The 22,391-nt window shown below is 43.5% G+C and overlaps 1 protein-coding gene across 1 annotated transcript in view; it reads left to right on the top strand.

The window, feature by feature from the left end:
• Positions 1-22,391, top strand: part of SERPINE2 (serpin family E member 2) — a 61,988-nt gene that overhangs the window by 14,034 nt on the left and 25,563 nt on the right. The gene's annotated exons all lie outside the window — the stretch shown is intronic.

Here is a 22,391-nt window from a genome sequence, read left to right as displayed (position 1 = left end):
GGAAACGAAAGGACCAGGGATTGGACAAGGAAGAGGCAGGTGACAGGAGCAGCTCTGCCCTCTCTGGGAGAAGCCTCTGGCAGCATCTGACTTGTGGGCATATCCGTATGGTTTCTTGCTGTGTGATGTGGGCAGATTAGTCAGTCTCCCTGCATCTCTGTTACCTCAGCTGTATCCGGAGGGGCTCATGTGAGATTCAATGAGATGACATGTTCACAGGGCTGTGAACGCAGTAGGAGCTCTATAAATGCCCTTCCCTCAACGCATCTCCTGTGCAGCTACTCCCCAGCTCCATTGTTAGTGAACATCGTCTCTGTAGCTGGCTATGAGAAATTGGAGAGATGGTTCTCCCCTATAAAATGTGACTTGATGCTGAAAAGAAGCTCAGCTCCTCCATCCCTAGAGATTCCTCCATGCAATCAATATCTTACAGCAGAGGTTAGACAGAAATAAAGAGAACTTTCATTAAGTCATCGATTTTTAATTCCAGAATTCCTTATTCTTCTGCCTTTGCACCAGATGTGGGGAAGTAAAAAGCTGGTCTTGTGAGGAAAAGCTGTGTGGTGCCTAAGAGTAGTCACATCGTTGTCCAGGATGGTGTCTTATGTGATCCTCTTAGCAACCTTCTGACGTATGGGATGGGAGAGGAGGGTTATCATTGATTTTATAGATGAAGAAACTGAGTCACAGTTTGTGCAATTTGTCCGAAGCAATTTGTCTGATGCAGGCAGGCCCGGGACTAGTCTATAGGCCTATCCCACAATTGTGTTAACGTGGACACAGGTTTCTTCTGTGAAATAGCTGAACACGCCCCCTCCCCGCCCCCCAGATTCCCTTCAGAAGCCATGAGCAAGATGCTCAGCAAGAGAAATAAAGTCAGGCTAAAGGAAGAACCTCGGTACTTGGGTAGCTAAAGCCAAGTTTGGAATCATGCTTCCCATTACTTCAGATGGTTTCTGAGCTTTGCAGAACTTTGCTGGTTTGATGGTTGCTGGCTGGAAATAAACACGAAAATATAGAGGGTCATCTTTTAAAATATTACTTTGGGATTTTGTTTGTTTACAAACTCTTTGTACTGAAAGAAGTGAGCAGAGGATCAGAGATCACAGCAGAGGAGCCTTTCTTAAAGTTATTGACTATTTTATCTTCTCCATCCCTCATTCCCTCTTCCTACTTCAGAAGTATTTCTAGATCTTTTGCCTATAGATAGATACATGTGTATTTATTTCAGAAGATGTCTGCCTCATATAATTTCCCTCCAGAAGTTAAAATGAGGGGACCAGGGAACCATTCCCTGTTATACCCATTCCCAACCTCCTCTGCATGACTATTTCACTTGTAATAAATACCGAAAACTCACACTGAGAAATTCAGATCGGGTTAGCCTGTTTGGGTCTCCCAAGCCAAGACTGGGTAAAGAGGGGGCTTAGTCACCAGAACTGGACGGGAAACTGAGGAAGAAGAGAGGAAAGTGTGCCCAGGTGTCATAGGATCACTTTCTGGAGGCTGCCAAACTTAACGTCAAAGCAGCCCTATGGCCATCTAATGAAAAATGGAATGTAATGGCTCTGTATCCACAACTGAATCCAGTTTTAATACAATATCATTAATCTATTTAGAGGGAGGATAGGAAAGATGCTGCCTGTCCATTTGCCCTGAGCCTTTCATTCCTGATCTGTGTCCGTGAACCTACCAGGAGATGGAGGCATATCAGGAGGCTGATGGAGCCATACTGCTCTCTTCCTTCCCCGGCTCCTCAACACAAGTTCAGCCCTATCCTGCCTTCGTCTTGTTTGCCTGGAAAATAAAAGATCATAAATAAGTACCCAGTGGTGCCAAAGGGAGAAGCAAAACACAGGATGGATCACTGAATGTTGTTGTATTTTATTTCCATGATGTCGGAGAAGCTGACTTCTCAGGTGGGCTCCCCTTAGATGGCATCCCTTAAGGGGTTGCACAGCACGCAGCACCAAAGAAAAACTCAGATTCCATCAGGAGTCCCAGGAATGTTGCAGAGCAGAGAGGCTCACAATTACCACACTTGTAAGAGATGGAAGAATGAGAAGATGGTCCGTTAGCCAATTAACCTACTCCCCACTCTAACAAAACCTTCATAGGAAATCCACTTGCCATAGGAAGGTTCTTTGATAAGTATCTCACAAAAGCACACTGGACAGTCGGTGGGCCAAGTTCTAGAACTCAATCTGGGTCAGTTCCAGATGGCCTGTGAAGAAGTTCCTAGTCCATGAGCCCTGGAGGCTAAGTATTGTCAGCACAGTTCCACACGGTAGATGCCTTCATTCTCAAGTGGTGGGGGCTGTCTGTGTCTTAATTACAGATAATATAAGACATTAGCCCTTGGTGACAGGTTATTAAAAGAGATCATTTTTTAGTCCTTTCATTCTATCTAAATTCTATTTCTTAATTTGTAGAACAAAAGCTAGGGGTTAAAGATTTGCATACCTGAGGAACAACACTAATTTGTGAGTGGTACCATCATTTATTGAATAAATATATATTGAGTGTCCATTGTTGCTTTAAATTCCGATGCTTTTAATTCTTTGCTAGTTTGGTTATCACTTGTCAGTTGCCGCCATTGCTGGTCACTCTTGTCTTGAGAGGGGACATTATGGCTGCTTTTCTGGTTTTCATCTCTTCTGACTAATTTTCTGTATAGCGAGATACTAATGGTCATATGCAATACAGTTGCATGTAAAGTAAAGGCTAACTGACACTTTTCTCATTTGCTTGGAACTCTTTTAACACTACGTATCAGGTCCACTTGGCTTCTGAGTCCCTTAAGTACTTCTGTCTCCAGTTCACCCATAGCTCTCGAGGTCAGGCTGTGTTTTCCCTTCATTTTGTCATGTCTACCCTTGTGCATTACTCAGGGCACAGGACCAAGGGAACTATTTTGTTGACTGAGAAAGCACAAGAGTATTTTTGCAGCCTCTAAAGCTCTGTTAGAAATGGAAAATGATTGTGAATTTTGCAGCTCCCTTTCCCCAGGCCCCAAGAGTCTGGGCACTCCTTCTTTGGTACCTGTTACTTTGACAGCCCCTTTCTTTATGGCCACATACTCTGCCAGCCACCATTTGATCAACCATCGAGAATATCGAAGCATCTTTTCGCACTCCAGGACAGTGCTGTAGGCACTGAAGAGATCACAGTTTGGATTCCTGAGTGAAGGATGTTACACACAGTCCCTTGCTCCTGGCAGGCATCTTGCTGCTGTTTTGGGAATTTTGTCTGGGATGCAGAGATTTGAACCTGTCAAGTCTGAGACTGTTTGTTTTCTCAGGAAATGCGGCCCTATTAAAGCCGTTGTTTTAAAAGTCTCTGGGAGCATTAAAATCCTGTCATCAATTAGTAGTGTGAAAATTTAGAAGTGGCTGGGCCTTCAGGCAAGCAATATTGACTTAAATGTGTAGGGCACCTTAAGACAGCTCTTGATTGTACATTTTAAAATAGGGAATGCAAATTGAAATTCCTCCTGGGTGCTTTAAATCATGCATTATATGTGCAGTATTTTCAATTAGCTGCAGAAAAAATATGTTCCGTGTGACTCTATTTTTACAGCTGGGAATTGCTCTGAGAACACAATTGACTATTTCATACATGTGAGATTTATTTAAATGACTCATGGGGCATTTGCAGCTTAACCAATAATTGAAAATATTGTTGCAATGTGGCAGGTAAAACTAGGATGTCATTTTGCATTCCTGGAGAGGTGCTCCAAGCTCAGTAGCATTACATTAGTCAAAAGGGTGGGCAATGGACAGGGAGTCCGTGCAGTATTGAGATTCAGTCCTTCACATTTCATTCCTGGGCTGTGCCACACCACAAAAAGACCAAGGATGCTTGACTGTCAGAGGGTTCTGTGGGTTGTGCACTCATGAAAGACCCCAAGCATGAAGGCGTTGTCTTGTTTCTCTTGTTTCTCTCTCCTGTTTTCACGTACCAGATACAGACAAAAGATCACGTCAGACGTGGGGAACCCCATCCTTCCCCCAACTCTTCTCTTACCTCCCATTCCTTTCCCACCATGCTTTGCCAGCCATTTCATATCAGACATCACCTATAGTACTGATGCAGAAATCTAAGTTGACTCTCAGGATGGACCGACCAGCCTCTCCGTGGTCATTCATAAATGTTACTGGGGATTTGGAATGCATGTTCTCACTGAAATGATGTTGTAAATGGTGGTTAGATCATTATTAAAATGCATTGTTGCTCAATGTGATTTAAAATATGGGTTAATTCGGTATTTTATGGTCAGCATTAAAGTCCTAACCACCAATTTTTAATTTTTCTCTGGGATCAGTGGTTCTCAACCAGGGTGATCGATCCTCCCTTTCACCCCAGGGACATCTGTCGGTGTCTCCAGATGTTTGTCAATGTCTTGGAACATTTGGTTGTTGCAATTGGGTGGGGGGTGCTACTAACATATAATGGGTAGAGGCCAGGGATGCTGCTTACCATCCTGCAGTACACAGGACAGTTCCTCCCAACAAGGAATTATCCAGCTTAAAATGTAAATAGTACCCAAGTTGTGAAGCCTTGCTCTAGAACTTCTTAAAAAAAAAAAAAAAAAAAAAGACTTCCCCAAATACTTCAGAATACAACCTGCTTTTAAGATGGTGGTTTCTGTAATTGACATTAGTACATGAGGGGAGTTAAGGTCATAGTTGAAAACCTGGCTTTTTCATCAATGCCTTGACATATTGAGCACCTCAGTGTCCCCATGTACTATGTTGGATGCTGGGGAAGAGTGGTGAACAGGACAGACAGGGGCCTCCCCTCACTCACAGGCACAAAGAGAAGGGGAGATGGCAAGTTTTCCAGTCACGGGGAGCATGAGCATGGAGGCCTGAGGCTGGAAAGAGCCTGGCAGCTCCCGTGAACTGCTAAGAGGAAAGTGTCTCTCTAGAAGGAAGCCAAATCCAGACAAGGCAGGTCAACTCATAGGCTGTGGGAGGGAATTTCATTTCATCCTAAGAATTAGGGATGCCATGAGAGGGTTTAACGCTGGTCTTGGTGCCGAGGGTCGTGGTCAGCCTTCCTGGTCAGCAAGGTCACTGGGATAGTACAGACAGTGAGTTGGATATAAGAGACTACTGTTCTATTCCAGGAATGCTGGTGGCTTGACTGGGGGCAAAGGAGGTAGAGAGAGTAGACCATTCAGGAACTGTGTCAGAGGTAGAGTGGTAGAGTTTGTTGTTGGGTCAAATGGGGAAGGGAAGGATGAAGGGTGACTCCCACACTTCCAGCTTAGATTCTTGGATGGATAGAGTACCACGCCAATTGGGTTGTAGAACCCGGAAGAACAGCAGGTTTAGGGATGACTATGTACTTTTCCCCTCCATCTTAGAATTTCTATGAAAATGGGTGAGGGGACTTCTATATGTCTTTCTACTTAATTTTTTTTTTAAAAGGAAACTGTTTAAGTCGGCTCTGCTTGCTAAAATGTAAGGTATTTCTCCTGTAGTACCTCTGTTCTCTGCTTACCATCATAATAGGCTTTCCACTGTAGCTCAGAATTGTTTCTAAATGGCTTCTTTGGGAAATCATCAAGCATTTTCTCTATTAGATATTTTTCTGTCTAAGCAAGTAGAACAGAGATGAGAGTCGGCTTACTGTCAGACTTGTACCATTGAGGCTTTTGACCACTAAGGCAAGTCTCATCTGGCTTCACTGCACTAAAACTTTTTTTAATTGTTTTATCTAACCCCACCCTGTTTCAGTTTTAGCTGAACATTTTATCTTGTTCTTGAGCCTGGCAGTCTTGGAAAGAACACAAGCAAGGTCCCCAGAGCCTGAGTCCATTTCCAAAGTCACCCAGTGACCATCAGTCATTTCCTGACCCCATCACCAGGGCCATTTCAGGAGGCTGCATGGACCCTGGCTGCTGCCCCCCCTGGAACACAAGGCCACCTTCCCTGAGGACTTGTGACCAGCTGCCAAGCTCTGATAAAGTCACATACTAGACCTTTGAATTCCTCCTACAGCAAAGAAATGAAGGAAATGGCCCACAACTGAAAAAAGACCACAAGCAAATAGAAAAGACAGCTTTTAAAATTTTGATTTTTAGAAATTAGAATTTGGGGCTATTTTGCAATTGAGAGAACTATGAAGATAGATTGGTGTGCAGCAGGCCTTAAGAGGCTGAGGAGAGACCCAAGGACTCTTGAGGCACCACAATGATGGTAGGAAGTGGCAGTAATGGTGAAGCCGGCTTTGGTTGAGTTCTTAATATCTTCAAGAACTGTCTAAAGAATCTGAGATGTGCTACTCTGTTATACTCTCCGCAACAGCTCATTGGGCAAGACTGCTATTATACATACCCATTTTACAGATGAAGAAACTGAGGCACGGTTATGTGAAGTACTTGTCAAAAGTCATATAGTTAATTGATAATGGAGCTGGGATTTGAACTTGTGTGGTTTGTCTCAGGAGCCTGCAGAGGCCAAGAAGACTAATCAAAGAATTATGAAAAGGCATAATTATGCAAAAACATATTGTTGGCATCTTTTTTTTTTTTAGAATATTGCGTTTTTTCCGCATGCCTATTGGGAAAAGAATTAAAGTAAATTTTAAAAAGATCTGTCTTCAGACGCATTTGTTTGCTGACAAAAATTTTTAGATAAGGTTGTTTTGTTTTTTACTTTTTTTGTTTTACTTTTTTATTTTGAGATAGTTGTAGATTCAGATGCAGTCATAAAAAATGATGCAGCGAGATCCTTGTACCCTTTCCCTAGTTCCCCTAGTGATAACACGTTGCATAACTATACACGACAGTAAATACCACAGCTAGGAAATTGATGCTGGTACAAGCCATCCATCTTACTCAGGTTTCTGCAGGCACTCATTTGTGTGTGTGTGCACTTACTTGTCCTCAGTCTTATCACGTGTAGATTTGTGTGCCCACCACCACAGGGAAGATAGCAAAGAGCTCCACCATAAGGACCCTGCATGTGAGCCCCCCACTCCCAGGCTCCCTGGCTCATGGTACCCTAATATGTTCTCCATCTTTTGTCATTTTAAGAGTATTTTATAAATGGGATCATATGGTATGTAACCCTTTGGGAATCGACTTTTTTCACTCAGCATAATTCCCTTGAGATCCATCCAAATTGCTGAGTCCGTCTACCAGTATGAACTACCAGTAGTTCATTCCTTTTAGGCTGAGTGGTATCCCCTGGTGTGGATGTGCCGCAGTTTCTTTAAGCATCCACCCATTAAAGAACATGTGGCTGTTTCCAATTTGCAGCTATTACAAATAAAGCTGCTGTGTACATTGGTGTATAGGATTTTGTGTGAGCATGAGTTTTCACAAATGTGTAAGATTGCTGGATTATATGATTAAATGGTCTTTAGTTTTGTAAGAAACTGCCAAACCATTTTCCAGAGTTGGCTCTACCATTTTACATACCCACCAGCAGCGTGTGAGTTATCCAGTTTCTCTGCCTCTTCTCCAGCATTTGGCATTATCACTAACTTTTATTTTGCTACTCTGTGTAGTGATGGCCCATGGTGGTTTTAATTGGCATTTCCCTGATGGCAAATGATGTTTGACACCTTTTCATGAGCTTATTGGCCATCTGTATATTCTCTTCAGTGAAATGTTTGTCCATGTCTCTGTCCACTTTCTGCCTGGAGTGTTTGATTTTTCTTTTAATGTTGCATTAATATAGTTCTTTATATATTGTAGATACTAGTCCTTGGTCAGATATGCAGTTTGCAGATATTTTCTCCCAGTGTGTATCTTGTCTTTTCATCATCTTTGTAGAGTCTTAGAGCAAGTATTTTTAATTTTGATGATGTCTGGTTTATCAGTTTTTCCTTTTTTGAGTCATGCTTTTAGTATCAAGTCTAAGAACAAATAAGGTTTTGATTCCTGCCTCTGCTAATGCAGCGGTCTCATTGTTGAGAAAGAAGGCAGTGGGACAGGATGGACATTGGAGTGTGTATGGTTCTTACAGCTCCTGTCTAGTTTGGCCTCTGGTGTGTGTCATGATGAGCTGGTTGTCACGGTTATGGCCCCAGATTTGACGTCGTCTTAGAAACACTTTAAGATAGGGGCAGTCGTTAAGTCGTTTGTGTGTGTGTGGCTCAGTCGTTAAGCGTCTGCCTTCAGCTCAGGTCATGATCTCAGGGTCCTGGGATCGGGCTCCCTGCTCGGCGGGAAGCCTGCTTCTCCCACTCCCACTCCCCCCTGCTTGTGTTCCCTCTTGCTGTCTTTCTCTCTGTCAAATAAATAAAAATCTTTTAAAAAAAAAAGAAACACTGTAAGATGATGATGGTGTGAGAAGAAGGATACTTCCAGAATCTCAGTTTCCCAACCATTTATGATACCTCCTAACACAAGACCTTTTTGCACTTGAGATCTGTCTGGAATACTCCTCCTTGCCCTCCACTGTGTCCCCCTTTGTCCCATCATATCCAGCTCACCCTCCGATGTCCCCCCTATGTGGCCCTTCCTCAGAGCTCCCCCTCAGCTCTGTTGACATTTGGAGCAGACAACTCCTTGTTGTGCAGGGCTCTCCTGAGCCTCGTAGGATGTTGAGCAGCATCTCTGGCCTCTGCCTTCTAGAGGCCAGTAGCACCCTCCCCGACACCCAGTTGTGACAACCAAAAATGTCTGCAGATGTTCCCTGAGGGATGCAGCTGCCCACATTGAGAACCTTGGCTCCGGGCCCTCAGCTCTGGGAGAGTAGGTGCTGAGTCTGTCTTGTCCATGTTCTCACCTTGGCACCGTGCCTGTCACCCTGTTGTCCGTTAATGTTTGTGAACAGTCAGTGGACAAACTGTAGCCACCGTCAAACCCCTCGTTATGTGGCAGCCTTGGGAATCCCACCCTGACTGCAAAAGAACCAAGTTGTGAATTTGAGCCCTAGAAATCTAGAGTCCTCTCTAAACAGATGAATATGGGCTTCCTTGTCCTTCTTCCCGTGGGCTGAAATGAGGATGCCTGAGTCTTCCAGTTCCTGCCTGATTAAAGCCCACATCCTCTCAACACTGCCAGGGCCCTCACAGCCACTAACTCTGGACCTCCTTCTGAGAAAAAGAGGGCATCCCTGCAGGCAGAAGGGGAGCTCCTGCGGGTGGCATTTTTGGGTAATGCGGTGTAGGGCGCTCTCGGAGACCCAATTCAGCGTTCACCTGCTGGGTCTCCTTTTCCACTAAGCTGGGCTCTGCTCCCTTTTCATGGGGGAAGGGAGGAAAAGAGGGGTTTGGGCTCCGTTTGGCTTAGCAAAGCACATAACCAGATGTAATTAGTGCAGAAAGTTCCCAGGGAGTAAGTACAGTGGCTATAAGAGTAATTTAGGGTATGTGTGAGTGACTTAGGCTTTTCTCTCTGTACCTGGTAGTTCTGTTCCCTGAGCCGGAATGATAGAGCTGGCTTTGGCTTAGCAAAAAAAGACTGCCATGGGGGTGGGTGGGGGGAAACCAGGCAGCAGAGGGGAGGACAAAGCCTGCTGATGTCGCCCCGGCTTCCTGCTGCTGCTTCATGCGGAGGCTGTCGGACTCCCAGAGGCTGCGCAGCATTGGGAGGCTGGGGACTCCTCCTCTTCCTGTGGAGGAGTCAGTGCCTGGTGACTCGGTGACTCGGCCTGGTGGAATCGCTTTCCCCGGTGCTCCTGGCTGGAAGCTCAGTGTAACCCGGGCGTCCCCACACCTCCAGCCACACAACTCCTTGACGACAGGCTGGAGGTGAACCTGATTTGATGAGGTGGGCCGACCGCCCAGAGCTTTAGTTACTGGTAACACAAACCTTCCCCCCTGGGATTGGCAGAAGGGAAGCCGCTGGATGCCCTCCTCTTCCACATGGAAACGGCTTGGATGGAGAATCCTAGGGAGAACTACCATGACAGTTGGTGTCCGTGCGGTTGTGGCTGTGACCCGAAACAGTCTTTGACTTCAGGCTGAAGCCTTGGTTCCAAATTAAGGAAAGCCGGTGGTGTCATGGCGTGACAGCATATGGGGGGAGAGTGGGAAGGGGTGCTTTCTTGTGCGCTAGCAAGGTTCTCTCTCACCCTTGGCACTAACGCACGCGGCCAGATAATTCCTTGTGTGGGGTGTTGTCTCGCACATGGTAGGATGTTTAGCGACATCCCTGACCTCAACCACACGATATCAGTAGCACCCCTCCCAGTTGTGACCACCCAAAATGTCTCCAGACATTGCCTAATGCCCCTGGGGGGGGCGGGGGGGGCAGTGTCACCGCCCTCCCAGTGGAGAACCACTGCGTTAGAGAAACAAACCTTCCGTTCAATTCTTGTGCCTCGTAAAACTGTGGTCGCTTGTTTACTCCTAGTATTTGGCGACTTAAGCACAGGACAGAGAGGTAGAAAGAAGGCAGTGTTTCTTGACTTTTTCCTTGGTTGACCCTTTAAACTCCATCACAGGATGCAGCATGACACATTGGCTAAGAGTGTCCATTTTCAGACGTGTCTTCACCCCGTACGATCTGGGCAGGCTATTTAATTTTTCCAGGCTTCCGTTTTTTGTCATCTGTAAAGTATAAATACTAATGCCTACTTAAGTTGAGGACTCAGCTGGATGTTGAATATGTAAAATTCTAGGTAGAGTGTCTGGTGTGTAGTTGACATTCAATGAATGATGGCCATTATTCTTGAGTACTTAAGAATGTGCTCCACAAGTTTTTTGTTTTGTTTTGTCTTGTTTTTTAAGAGAGGAAGGGAGGGAGTGGGGAGGCGGGGTGCAGAGGGAGAGGGAGAGAGAGAACCTCAAGCAGGCTCCGCGCCCAGCTCAGAGCCCAATGCGGGCTCGATCTCACCACCCTGAGGTCATGACCAGAGCTGAAATCAAGAGTTGAACGCTTGACTGACTGAGCCCCCCAGGCGCTGCTGTACTCTACAAGTTTTAAGCAAATTGGGATTTTTTTTTAATTCGCACTAACAGTTGCTGCTGCTTAAAATAGTGATTGGAACAGGTGATTACCACCGAACTACAATGTGTTTCATAAATACTGAGTTCCTGCTATATGCCAGGTACTATGGTAAATGCAGGGAATAAAAAAATTAATCAACTGTAATCCCTGCCTTTAAATATCTAATAGGTAGATGTAGCTATATAAATGTGTCAACTCATGTTCATCAAAATAGAGCCATCACTTACTGAAAAAAAACTCACCATGAAGTGGTCTGTGGGTTGGAATGGGATGTGACATGCATCTGAATGTATATAAAGGGATCTCACTATATTTCTTAACTCTTTCTCCTTTTCCAATAACTACCATTTTTAATTCAGGTTTGTATGATCCTGTGACTTAACCACTGTTCTTGTGCCCTGTAGTCTTTTCTGCTCCCCCTTTCTATACATTTCAGCTGATTTAAGTTCCCACTGCTCTGGCTTTCTAAACAGAAAAAGGGATGCTTGTTTTAACGTGATCTGTTCAGTGTAGAAATTTTGAAAAATACAGAACGGTATAAAGAATAATAAACTCCTCTTCCCACCATCAGAATAATGATATAGATAATATCTGGATATCCATCTTTCTAGTCTTTTTTTTTTTTTTCTGTGCCGTGTATTATTTTTACATAGTTAATTATACCATCGTTTTCCTTTTTCCATTGGGATATATCCAGAATCTATTACCATATCTTTAGATTTTCTTCCAGTATAGTTTCTCAGCAGCTGGTTGATACTGTGTTGAGTGGATGTCATGAACTGACCCTTATGCTCTCCCAGAAGCGGTCCCGAGCCAAGGAGAGAGTGTGAATGATTCACTGAGGAAGTGCTCTGGGGTAAAACAGTAAGGGGGCGGTGGAAGTGGGAATTGCAAAGGAAACAGCCAGTTAGGGAGTGATAGCGGTGAGGTCCCACAGCCCAATCCCATGGGGCCCTCCAGAGAGTCACCTCCTCCTTCAGGTGGTCTCTGCCACCTGGAGGCAAAGGAGCTAAGCTTTCCTACGCCTCGACCAGTAGTTGGTGGCTGTTGACCTGGGAGGGCGGGGGAGGAGGCAAAGGAATGCTGTAGTGGTGAACTCCAAGCCACTTAAGGCGCACTAAGAAAATGGGCTCCAACTCCCAGAAGCAATCCGCTGAAGGTAACAGTTGCAAATATTAGCAACAAAGCACACAAAGCTGATAAAAGGTCACCCTCAGTGTCCCCTTCATTGAAAATTTAGGTTGCAATGATCATTGTTACTGCAATTATTTATTGCAAAGAATATTGCAGTGATTCTGCTCTTAGAAATAACTCCACAGTGAACATTTTTAGGCCCAAATCTATTTGATTATTACCTTCAGATTGATTAACAGAAAGGGTATTACTGTTCTGATAGGTATATACATTTGTAAGGTTAGGCATGCCCCAAATTGCCTTTCAGAAAGCTGTTTTGTTTTGTTTTTGTTTTATCGATATACATTTCCAGCGCCTCCTGGTTATTTTTTTACTAGCAATAACTTAGAGAGCATTGATTTCTGACCTATGAACTGAGGACCTATAGACAACATTAGAGTTATTCTAAGGGGTCAAAAAAGTCATGTTCCTAGTCCAGCTTTGAGTAGAGACTGAATAAGTAATACCTCAAAATATGATTTTTGAAAATGTATCCAGATGCTGTTATAGGTAAAAAGATTTTGCATTTTATTGAACTTTTATGAATTCATAGTAGTTTTTATCCTGTAGTTTCACAAGTACTTTTTTTTTTATTCTTATGTTAATCCCCATACATTACATCATTAGTTTTAGATATAGTGTTCCATGATTCATTGTTTGTGCATAACACCCAGTGCTCCATGCAGAATGTGCCCGCCTCAATACCCATCACCAGGCTAACCCATCCTCCCACCCCCCTCCCCTCTAGAACCCTCAGTTTGTTTTTCAGAGTCCATCGTCTCTCATGGTTTGTCTACCCCTCCGATTTCCCCCCCTTCATTCTTCCCCTCCTGCTACCTTCTTCTTTTTTTTTTTTTTTTCTTAACATATATTGCATTATTTGTTTCAGAGGTACAGATCTGAGATTCAATAGTCTTGCACAATTCACAGTGCTTACCAGAGCACATACCCTCCCCAGTGTCTATCACCCAGTCACCCCATCCCTCCCACCCCACCCCCCACTCCAGCAACCCTCAGTTTGTTTCCTGCGATTAAGAATTCCTCATATCAGTGAGGTCATATGATACATGTCTTTCTCTGTTTGACTTATTTCGCTCAACATAATACCCTCCAGTTCCATCCACGTTGCAAATGGCAAGATCTCATTCCTTTTGATGGCTGCATAATATTCCATTGTATATATATATATACCACATCTTCTTTATCCATTCATCTGTCGATGGACATCTTGGCTCTTTCCACAGTTTGGCTATTGTGGACATTGCTGCTATAAACATCGGGGTGCACGTACCCTTTCGGATCCCTACTTTTGTATCTTTGGGGTAAATACCCAGTAGTGCAATTGCTGGATCATAGGGTAGCTCTATTTTCAACTTTTTGAGGAACCTCCATACTGTTTTCCAGAGTGGCTGCACCAGCTTGCATTCCCACCAAAAGTGTAGGAGGGTTCCCCTTTCTCCGCATCCCCGCCAACATCTGTCGTTTCCTGACTTGTTAATTTTAGCCATTCTGACTGGTGTGAGGTGGTATCTCATTGAGGTTTTGATTTGGATTTCCCTGATGCCGAGCGATATTGAGCACTTTTTCATGTGTCTGTTGGCCATTTGGATGTCTTCTTTGGAAAAATGTCTGTTCATGTCTTCTGCCCATTTCTTGATTGGATTCTTTGTTCTTTGGGTGTTGAGTTTGATGAGTTCTTTATAGATTTTGGATACTAGCCCTTTATCTGATATGTCATTTGCAAATATCTTCTCCCATTCTTTCGGTTGTCTTTTGGTTTTGTTGACTGTTTCCTTTGCTTTGCAAAAGCTTTTTATCTTGATGAAGTCCCAATAGTTCATTTTTGCCCTTGCTTCCCTTGCCTTTGGCGATGTTTCTAGGAAGAAGTTGCTTCGGCTGAGGTCAAAGAGGTTGCTGCCTGTGTTCTCCTTTAGGATTTTGATGGACTCCTGTCTCACATTGAGGTCTTTCAACCATTTGGAGTCTATTTTTGTGTGTGGTGTTTCACAAGTACTTTTTTAAAGCATAATTACTTGGGAAGTATCTGTAATACTTGTTTATGTCTAAAGAAGGTGCTACCTTGTTTTAAAGATTGAGAACCACTGGTCAACATCACTATAACATCTTAGGTCATCTCTTGGCTGTCAGGGAATCACCCATTTGAACTGTTGCATCTTAGAAATTTATTAATAAGAAAGTGTACAGGACTTGATACCATAAATAAATCAGATTTAGTGACCTAAGACAACACACAGAAAAACATATCTCAGAACAAGTAAACATTTTTTGGAACATACCCACCTCTACTCCCATCATAATAGAACCCCTCTGTTCTCTTACAGAGACACAGAAATATGCTAGCATTATCTTACTCTGTCTTAAAATATGTTTTAAAGATACAGGGCTATATCAAGGTGGAAGTATTGTGTTCAACCCATTTTCTTAGCTTGATCGTTGAGACTTTAAATAGCTGTTGAAATAAAAATCAGATTACTTCAGGTCTTGAGCTTTGAGGAAGACAAGGGGAAGGGAATGAACATTCATTGGGTACCACTCTGAGGTGAGTACTATGCTAGTTGCCGTCCATGTTTCTGTTCATGCTTATGGAATTCCCATGACCAGCACTGGAATTTGATTTCTAATATAGCAGAGAGGAGAAAGCTGAGGCTGGTAAAGATTGTGACTTGCCTTGGATGTCTTGGTTAGTGGATGGTAAAATTGAAATTTGAAACTTAGATGAATTTCCCTTGACACACTAGAGGAAAATAGAATAAATGTCCCATAATCTTGTATTCTAAAAGATAGACAACTAACAAAGCCCGAGTTGCCTTCTTCCTCCTAGCCTTCCTCTTTACCCCAGAAGAGATTTCAAAACAAATGATCTGTAGATAAAGGCACTTGGATGTCAGGAGAGTACTTAACAAAATGTGTCTCTTCGAAGGAACAGTTTAAACATTGTTGCCATCCATTTCAGTGGCTGCAAATTTCGTTCCTGACTACTTTTAAGTTCCTTTTGGTTAAATTCATTAGTGTCATAGATCAATCATGCACTTTGAAGTCTGATAAAAATTTAAGAAAAAAATCCTCAGAAGACTCTGAGCATCTCTCAGTAACGTGAAAGAACATTTTAGAACCACCAGTCTGCTGTCACTGTGGTCAGCTGGCATTTCCGGTTTCTTAAGTTGTAAAAATGCTGACTCATTCTACTAACACTCTGCACACTTCCCAGGGGTATCAAGATGCACTTCAGTGTTGCTTGTTCATCCATCATAAGAGAATGTGGTAGATATTAGGAAAATGAAGACGGGTTTTGATGCAATCCATTTCACTAACGTCAGCAGAAGTCTGAGAGACCAGAGTCGTCCTCTTGCACGTATAGGGCCGTATTTGAGGCTTAACGTCAATTATTCGCGCATAACAACCACTATCACTTTGCAGATCCAGTCTTAATCACCGTGGATCAACTCCTGAAGTCTCTAGAATGCCTCTTGCCAAACACCCTCAAAGAGTTAGACCTGTGCCTGTTGGCAGAGTATTGGAGAGCAGGCGGTATTTGGGCCTGACGGCTGGGCGGCACAATCCGAATTATGGCCACTTGGACGGCTCTCTTTGACAGCCCAGCACTTTTCCTTCATGTTTGTTTCTCTGGGGAAAACTGGCAGGAGATGTCACGATTCCATATAACCTGATGTGCAGTGTTCCTCTGCCTCCTGTAGCCCCCGTAGAAGAAATGGTTGGTCCAAAGGCAGAACAATACGGGGTCTTGGTTCTAAGAATCAGGAGCCTACAAACACAGAGACCAGCAGGATATCTGTACACTTTCCCAGTCCAAGAGAAAGGGTCAGCTTTCATTGAGGAGAAGGGCTGGTTGTCGCCCCTTCCCACCTGAGATAAACTGGGGGACTCTTCTTGTCATGCTGGGTGCCAGTGGTTCACTCCAGGCACTCTCATTGTTTGGTTCCCACAAGCCATCAGGATGGGTTTGATCCAGGAGACTAACTGTCTTCACATGAGGATGATCCATTTTGATTATCCCAGCCCAGCTTTGAATGCCCAGCTCCCTCCCCCATCTTTTCCTCATCTGTGGCCAGGTAAGCAGTCTCTCTTTCATAATTTGAACTTTAACATTTGGCTATAGTCCAGAGAGTGCGGTCAGTGGATTTTGGATTTTCCACATTGCCCGGGATTCCCACAGTTAATTTGGAGTGTGTTTGGTGAGGATACTCAGATTGTCTCTAAATACCGTCTCCCACTGAGAGGAACAAGAACTCCTTCGGGAAGTGGCTGATTCTACCTAGGGCAAGAAGGGTGCACAAGGAACCTGAAATATCTTGTCAACGCAGAAAACAAGGAGGCTGTTGAGACTATGAGGTTATATGAGAGCTCCACGTGAAGAGGCTCATTTTGAGTATCAGAAAAAAATAATAAAATTTCAGTGGATCAGGACCCTTAAAATATGTAGAAAAGTGGTAAGTTCATAATTATACTAAGCAAACAAACAAAACAAACCCTCTGATCAACTCTGAGATGCAGGGTAGCCAACTCATCATTTTAAGAACAGCCTAAGAAAGGAATCACGCATTCATCCTGCGCTTGCTATGCAAGCTGAACCTCAGGATAACGGAATTGGCTGGTTATGGAAAATGACTTTTTACAGAAGTGTTCCAACTAATAAAGTTAGAATCACAATAGCATCATTTGGCAATCCTAATAAATGCACTTAGGCAGTGATCGTGAGCAGCCTCTACCTAACATCACAAAAAAGAGACATATGGGCCCTTTCTCCTGCTTCCAGCACCACTACAACACCTCTGTGAAACATTTTTGCAAAAAAGAAATTTGAACCTGATCAGCCTCTAGAGCAGAGGAGGCAAACCTTCTCTAAAGGGCCAGGTAGTAGATGTTTCTGCCTTTGCTGGCGGTACAGTCTCTGTTGCAACCGGGCAACTCTTTTCAACTTGCTGTGGGAGCTCAGTGCAATCATAGCCAAAACAAAAAGTGTGGCCAGGTCTGGCCCAGGAGTTTGCAGACCCCTGCCCTAGGTCTAACTACGAACTAACAGGAAGTACAGAAGACAGAGAAACTTCTTAAGCAGCATCATGTGAATGCAGTTAGCAAAATCTAGACTGTGGGAAACTCTACAAGACAAATAACCTGGTTTCTTCAACAGAAGAGTTCAGAGGAAAAAGTTAAAAATAAAGCAACTGGGGTAAGACTTTTTAAAAGGCCAGAGACCTATCAACCAGTTGCAATGTGTGGCGCTTATTTAGGTCCTGATTCAAACAAACTATTAAAAAATTTTTGAACACTGGCTAGATATTAACATAGTAAAGAGTTACGGGCGCCTGGGTGGCTCAGTTGGTTAAGCGACTGCCTTCGGTTCAGGTCATGATCCCGGAGTCCTGGGATCGAGTCCCACATCGGGCTCCTGGCTCAGCGGGGAGCCTGCTTCTCCCTCTGACCCTATCCCCTCTCATGCTGTTTCTCTCTCTCTCTCTCTCTCTCAAATAAATAAATAAATAAAATCTTTAAAAAAAAAAACATAGTAAAGAGTTACTAATTTTTGAGTGGGATAATGATACTGTGTACATGTATATATTCCTTAGGTATAGAATATATGTTGAAAATATTTCGAATTATATGATGTCTAGAATTTGCTTCAGTACAGTTGTTGATTTTAGAAGAAATAAAATAAGCCATGAGTTGATCATTATTTTATAAAGGATGTTGGGTACTAGGGATTTACGTTATTTTTCATGTATTTAAAATCTTTCATGATATAAAGATTTTGATACATAGGTTTTATAAAATATATCACTTGAAACATTTTAAAGAATGAGAAAGGATGGAATACTTGCCATTTGTTCGACACTCCTGGGTCCTCCTAAAACAGATGTGAATCATCTGGCTAAGAGTTGGAGCCAGAAGAGCATTCCAGTGTTTCCCCCAAAACTGTTTACATACATCTTATTTGCTATACTAAATAGAGCTGACAGATATCCTACCATTTATCATTTGAGCTGACAGATATCATTTTATTTATCTTGTGCTCATGTATTATATGTAAAATATATTTTATTTTGTAAAAAAAAAAGACTATTAGGTTGAAAACAAGCGTCATCTTTTGTGACTGGCTGGGTTAATCTGCCCTTGTTGAATCAGTTAGCACTCATTCAGTGCAGGGGTCTGGCCACAAGCTTTCACAGCCTGGAGAGGTGATGTGAGTGGTGGCAAGCGGTGGACAAGGCAGCTGGGAGCAGAGGGAGGGAGCTCACGCCCAGCCCCTAGCGGTGGTTACTGTGCAAGATGTCTGCCCTAGGAAGGAGGGCCCGGTGTTACCAGGGTCCCATTCATTTTCATTCTTCCTGAGAATAACCCTAAATCTAGATCATATATGACATCTTCTAACTTGTAGTTGCTTAAGATATTTTTAGAGTGCCTTTTATTCCAAACCAAACATTTGAGCAGCCGGGTTAGTCCCATGAGTCAACCTCTGATTCAGTGACTAGCAATGACAAGGCCCTTAAAGAAGACCCCGTGGCCACTAGGGTTCTAAAGTCCTGTGGCCCTGCTTTCTGTGAGCCTCCAGTCTAGTTGAGAGGGAGAAGCACACTTGAAAAACAAGATGAAAGGTACGGATAGGAAATACTGTGGAAATTCAGAGGAGGGGGTAAATGGACCCTTCTGGGACAATCTGGGGAAGCCTCCCACAGGCTGTGATCGGAGATGGGAGAGCACTGGTGTCACCAGGTGGAGAGTAAGGGAGAGAAGCAAAGACGTGAGCACACAGGCAAGACCCAGGCCTAGACCCTTTAAGAGGACAGTTGGCAGGTTTCACAGACCAGTGGCCCTCCATAATCCACCTACAAAGGATTTTCCAGGCCAAGATAATGTTCTGAACAGTCAGGTGAACACAGGCAGAAATAGATGAAAGTATGAGCCTGAAATTCAGCAGAGGGTTTGAGGATCTGAGCCTCAGATCTGAGCACCGCTGGTGTGGACGTGATGGTTGAAGGGATGGCATCTGGGGAGGCTGTGTTTCTCTAATGTCTGCCGCTGGGAAGGGAGACGGTGCTAAATGTAAGGATGTGATCCAGATCTGGCGTTTGTAAAACCACCAACTCTGTTATTTACTACACTAAATCTCACTTGAAGCTCAGAGCAGTCCCCAGTTACTGCCCAGACATCCCCCACACTGGAAAGGAAAGGCTTGGAGTAAGAGACACTAGAAGTATGTGGGGAAAGAGAATCCCACATTTGAAAGGTTATGCCTGTGGTGATAGCTTTATTTATAGGCTTATGATCCCCCTCCAGTGATGGCCTCAGCCAGACTCTTGGTGTGTGTGTGTGTGTGTGTGTGTGTGTGTGTGTGTGTATGTTTTACTGTTATGAAAAGATTATTCAAGAAATGGAAACATTTAAACAGATTTATAATCTTCCATACTGATGATCTGCAATACATTTGGGCAACAGCTTTATTCCTTCTCTCTTATTTGAAAGTTTTAAGTATAATTTCTCCTAAAAATAAACAGGAGGTTACTATGTTCTTCCCATAATGAGAATCTGCTTATTGTAGAGAGTAAGCATTTTAGAGCCTGATTAACTCCAGCAGTTACTTCACGTAAAAGATTGTCTATTTGGATATGAATACGTATCAGTTAAGAATTTTATAAGCCGGGCGCCTGGGTGGCTCAGTTGGTTAAGTGACTGCCTTCGGCTCAGGTCATGATCCTGGAGTCCCGGGATCGAGTCCCGCATCGGGCTCCCTGCTCGGCAGGGAGCCTGCTTCTCCCTCTGACCCTCCCCCCTCTCATGTGCTCTCTCTCTCTCTCATTCTCTCTGTCTCAAATAAATAAATAAAATCTTTAAAAAAAAAAAAAAAGAATTTTATAAGCCAAAGTAATTTATGAATCAGCACCGCTCTCCTGCCTACTGAACGTTGGAGAGGAGTGAAAGCTTAGTCTCAAACATGTATGTAAGCCAGGTGATCTTAAACTAGGGAGCATTTAGCCTAGGAAACTGAGGCCAAGAAGAAGTCATGCCCAGAACATCAATCAAAAATAGCTCCGATTCCAAGTCCTGCATAGCCCTGACACTGTCCCGGTGCGCTGTTATGAGACTGCACATAGACATCCCTCAAAAGCTTCCCAAATCCAAGAAACCAAGAAAAACACCCATGGCAGCCTTCCGCCACTTCATAATGAAACTGTTCTTTTAGCAAAAAGTCATAACCAAGCAAAATTCTGCTAAATAAGTTGGCTATTTATTTGGGAGACGATCTTTGCTGACTCTGAGACATTGGAGCTGTTAAATTTTTCTCTTGCTGATCCTTTCTACCTGTTTTATAGTCATCTACATAAATCTGTAGCATGTGGGTGAATCAACTTTAAGCTATAAGAGGCAAAACCAATTTGATGTCCTTTCTGAGTGTGCAGATTCAAATATTTTATTCAAGTAGTTGCTAATCCAGGAGGATCTCTTTGGGAGGCTTGGGGAGTAGAGAGTAGGCAAACAGGAGGTAATGTTGGGGTACACTGTGATGCAAGAGTCAACAATCCAGATTGATGAAGTTGGCACTAGTGACCGGACTTGACCATTTGTAACAAAGATTATGTGGATTGTTTTATGCTCGTGATGGCTTTGTGGCATATTAAGTTTTAAAGAGGAGATTTATTTCCAGAAAGAGGGGAGGGAGGGAGGCTAGGAGGACACAGAGTCTAATTTTTAGATGAATGAGTAAAGCCTCCCTAGTCAGCATTTGGAAGCTCTCCAGCGTCCAGCAGGCTGAAAGAAACTCAGGGGATTGTCATGGTGTTAGAACCAGTCCTAGGTGCCAAAGTCAAAATAGGCCATGCTGGCCATAGGAAAGCCCCAAGTAGGAGCGTATGTAGGTCACTTGCATGTTTTGAATTTAGACAGGCTGTCTTAACACAATTATTTACCAGTTAAGCCCTGGAGAAGCCTGTATGTTCTAAATTTTTAAAAATGTGATTGTTTCACAACATATGAGAACATTGTAGCATCACCTTGAATGATGGTCTCAGTGGTTCTCCTGTGGCCCTGGGTTGGGGGGGTGGAGGTGGGGAACTCTGCACCCAGCGAATTTCACTCTCCTCGGAAAATGTTTGAAGCTCACTCTGAGGCTTGGGACGGAACACGATCATTTTCTCAGTCATGCTCAATAAATATTATTTTGATGCAGTAAAAAAGTAATTAACAAAAACTGAAAGTATATAAGCCATCACATTTAATCTCACATGTATTTATTGAACATTTACTATGACCTGGAGTAGGAAGCAAGACAGATGCATAGAAAGGAAGACAAGGAAAACCCCGAATGCCAATTTTGCCTAACGCTCCCGGTAGGCTTTTCTCTGGAGCACAGAGACCTTCTTTCCCTGCACTTCAGGTCTCCCGTTTCCTAAAAGGCTCCCCTCTTATTCTTTGCAGACATTCCCATGTACATGCCAGGAGGGCACATTGGCTCCTCTGGAAACTTGTGCTTCGCAGAAGTTCAGGTCCCCAAGGGAGGAACCAAATTAGCCACATCACGAATTCTGCTTTTGTTTTGCCGACTGCCTCTTTTAAGTTCTTATTTAATGACAGTATTTGCTTTTCTGTAAATACATGTAAATCTTTTACCTCTTACTTGTCACAGCCGAAGGAAGTTCAGTAAGTGGTAATCAAGGAAGAAAGCAGACAAATCTTTCAGATCTATTTCAGACAAATCACTGTAATTGAGAATATCTGTGTAAACAGTGCCATTCTTACAATTGACAAATTTACCAATTGTTCTGCCCTATTGTAGATCTAAGAGTATCATTTAAGTTTATTTTAATTAACAATCCCTTAATTAAGAAAGTAACATGCTTATGGTAAAAAAAAAAAAAAAAAGTCTGAGGACATAGGGTTATAAGGTAGTCATAGCGACCCGAGGGATTCACTCCCTTTTTTTAAAATCCTCCTGTGGTTTCTTGTGACCCTTAGAAGGAAATCCAAGAGCCATACATACTGGGGTCTCTGGGCCTTAGGGTTATGGGCCTTTCCTCCTCTTCACGTCCTCCCCCAACTCCCTCCTCAGTGGCCATGTGCTGGGGGCAGGTGCGGGGTTGGGGGGGATGCTTCTTTCTCATTCGGGACTCATCACAACTGTTCCCATGCTGTCCCTCATGTTGTCCCCACCTCGTCCTTCGTTTGCAGACACAGTGTTTTATTCCGGGGTCCTGATCCCTCTCTGAAGTTACTTTATTGCTTACTGGCTGATTTCTGTCTCCCCTCTACAATGTAAACTCCAGGAAGGTAG

The sequence above is a fragment of the Neomonachus schauinslandi genome, chromosome 3 (genome assembly GCF_002201575.2).
Source record: "Neomonachus schauinslandi chromosome 3, ASM220157v2, whole genome shotgun sequence".
In the NCBI taxonomy this organism is placed as follows: domain Eukaryota; kingdom Metazoa; phylum Chordata; class Mammalia; order Carnivora; family Phocidae; genus Neomonachus; species Neomonachus schauinslandi.
The sequence above is the reverse complement of the archived record's forward strand: the minus strand, read 5'-3'. Positions and strand labels throughout refer to the sequence as shown.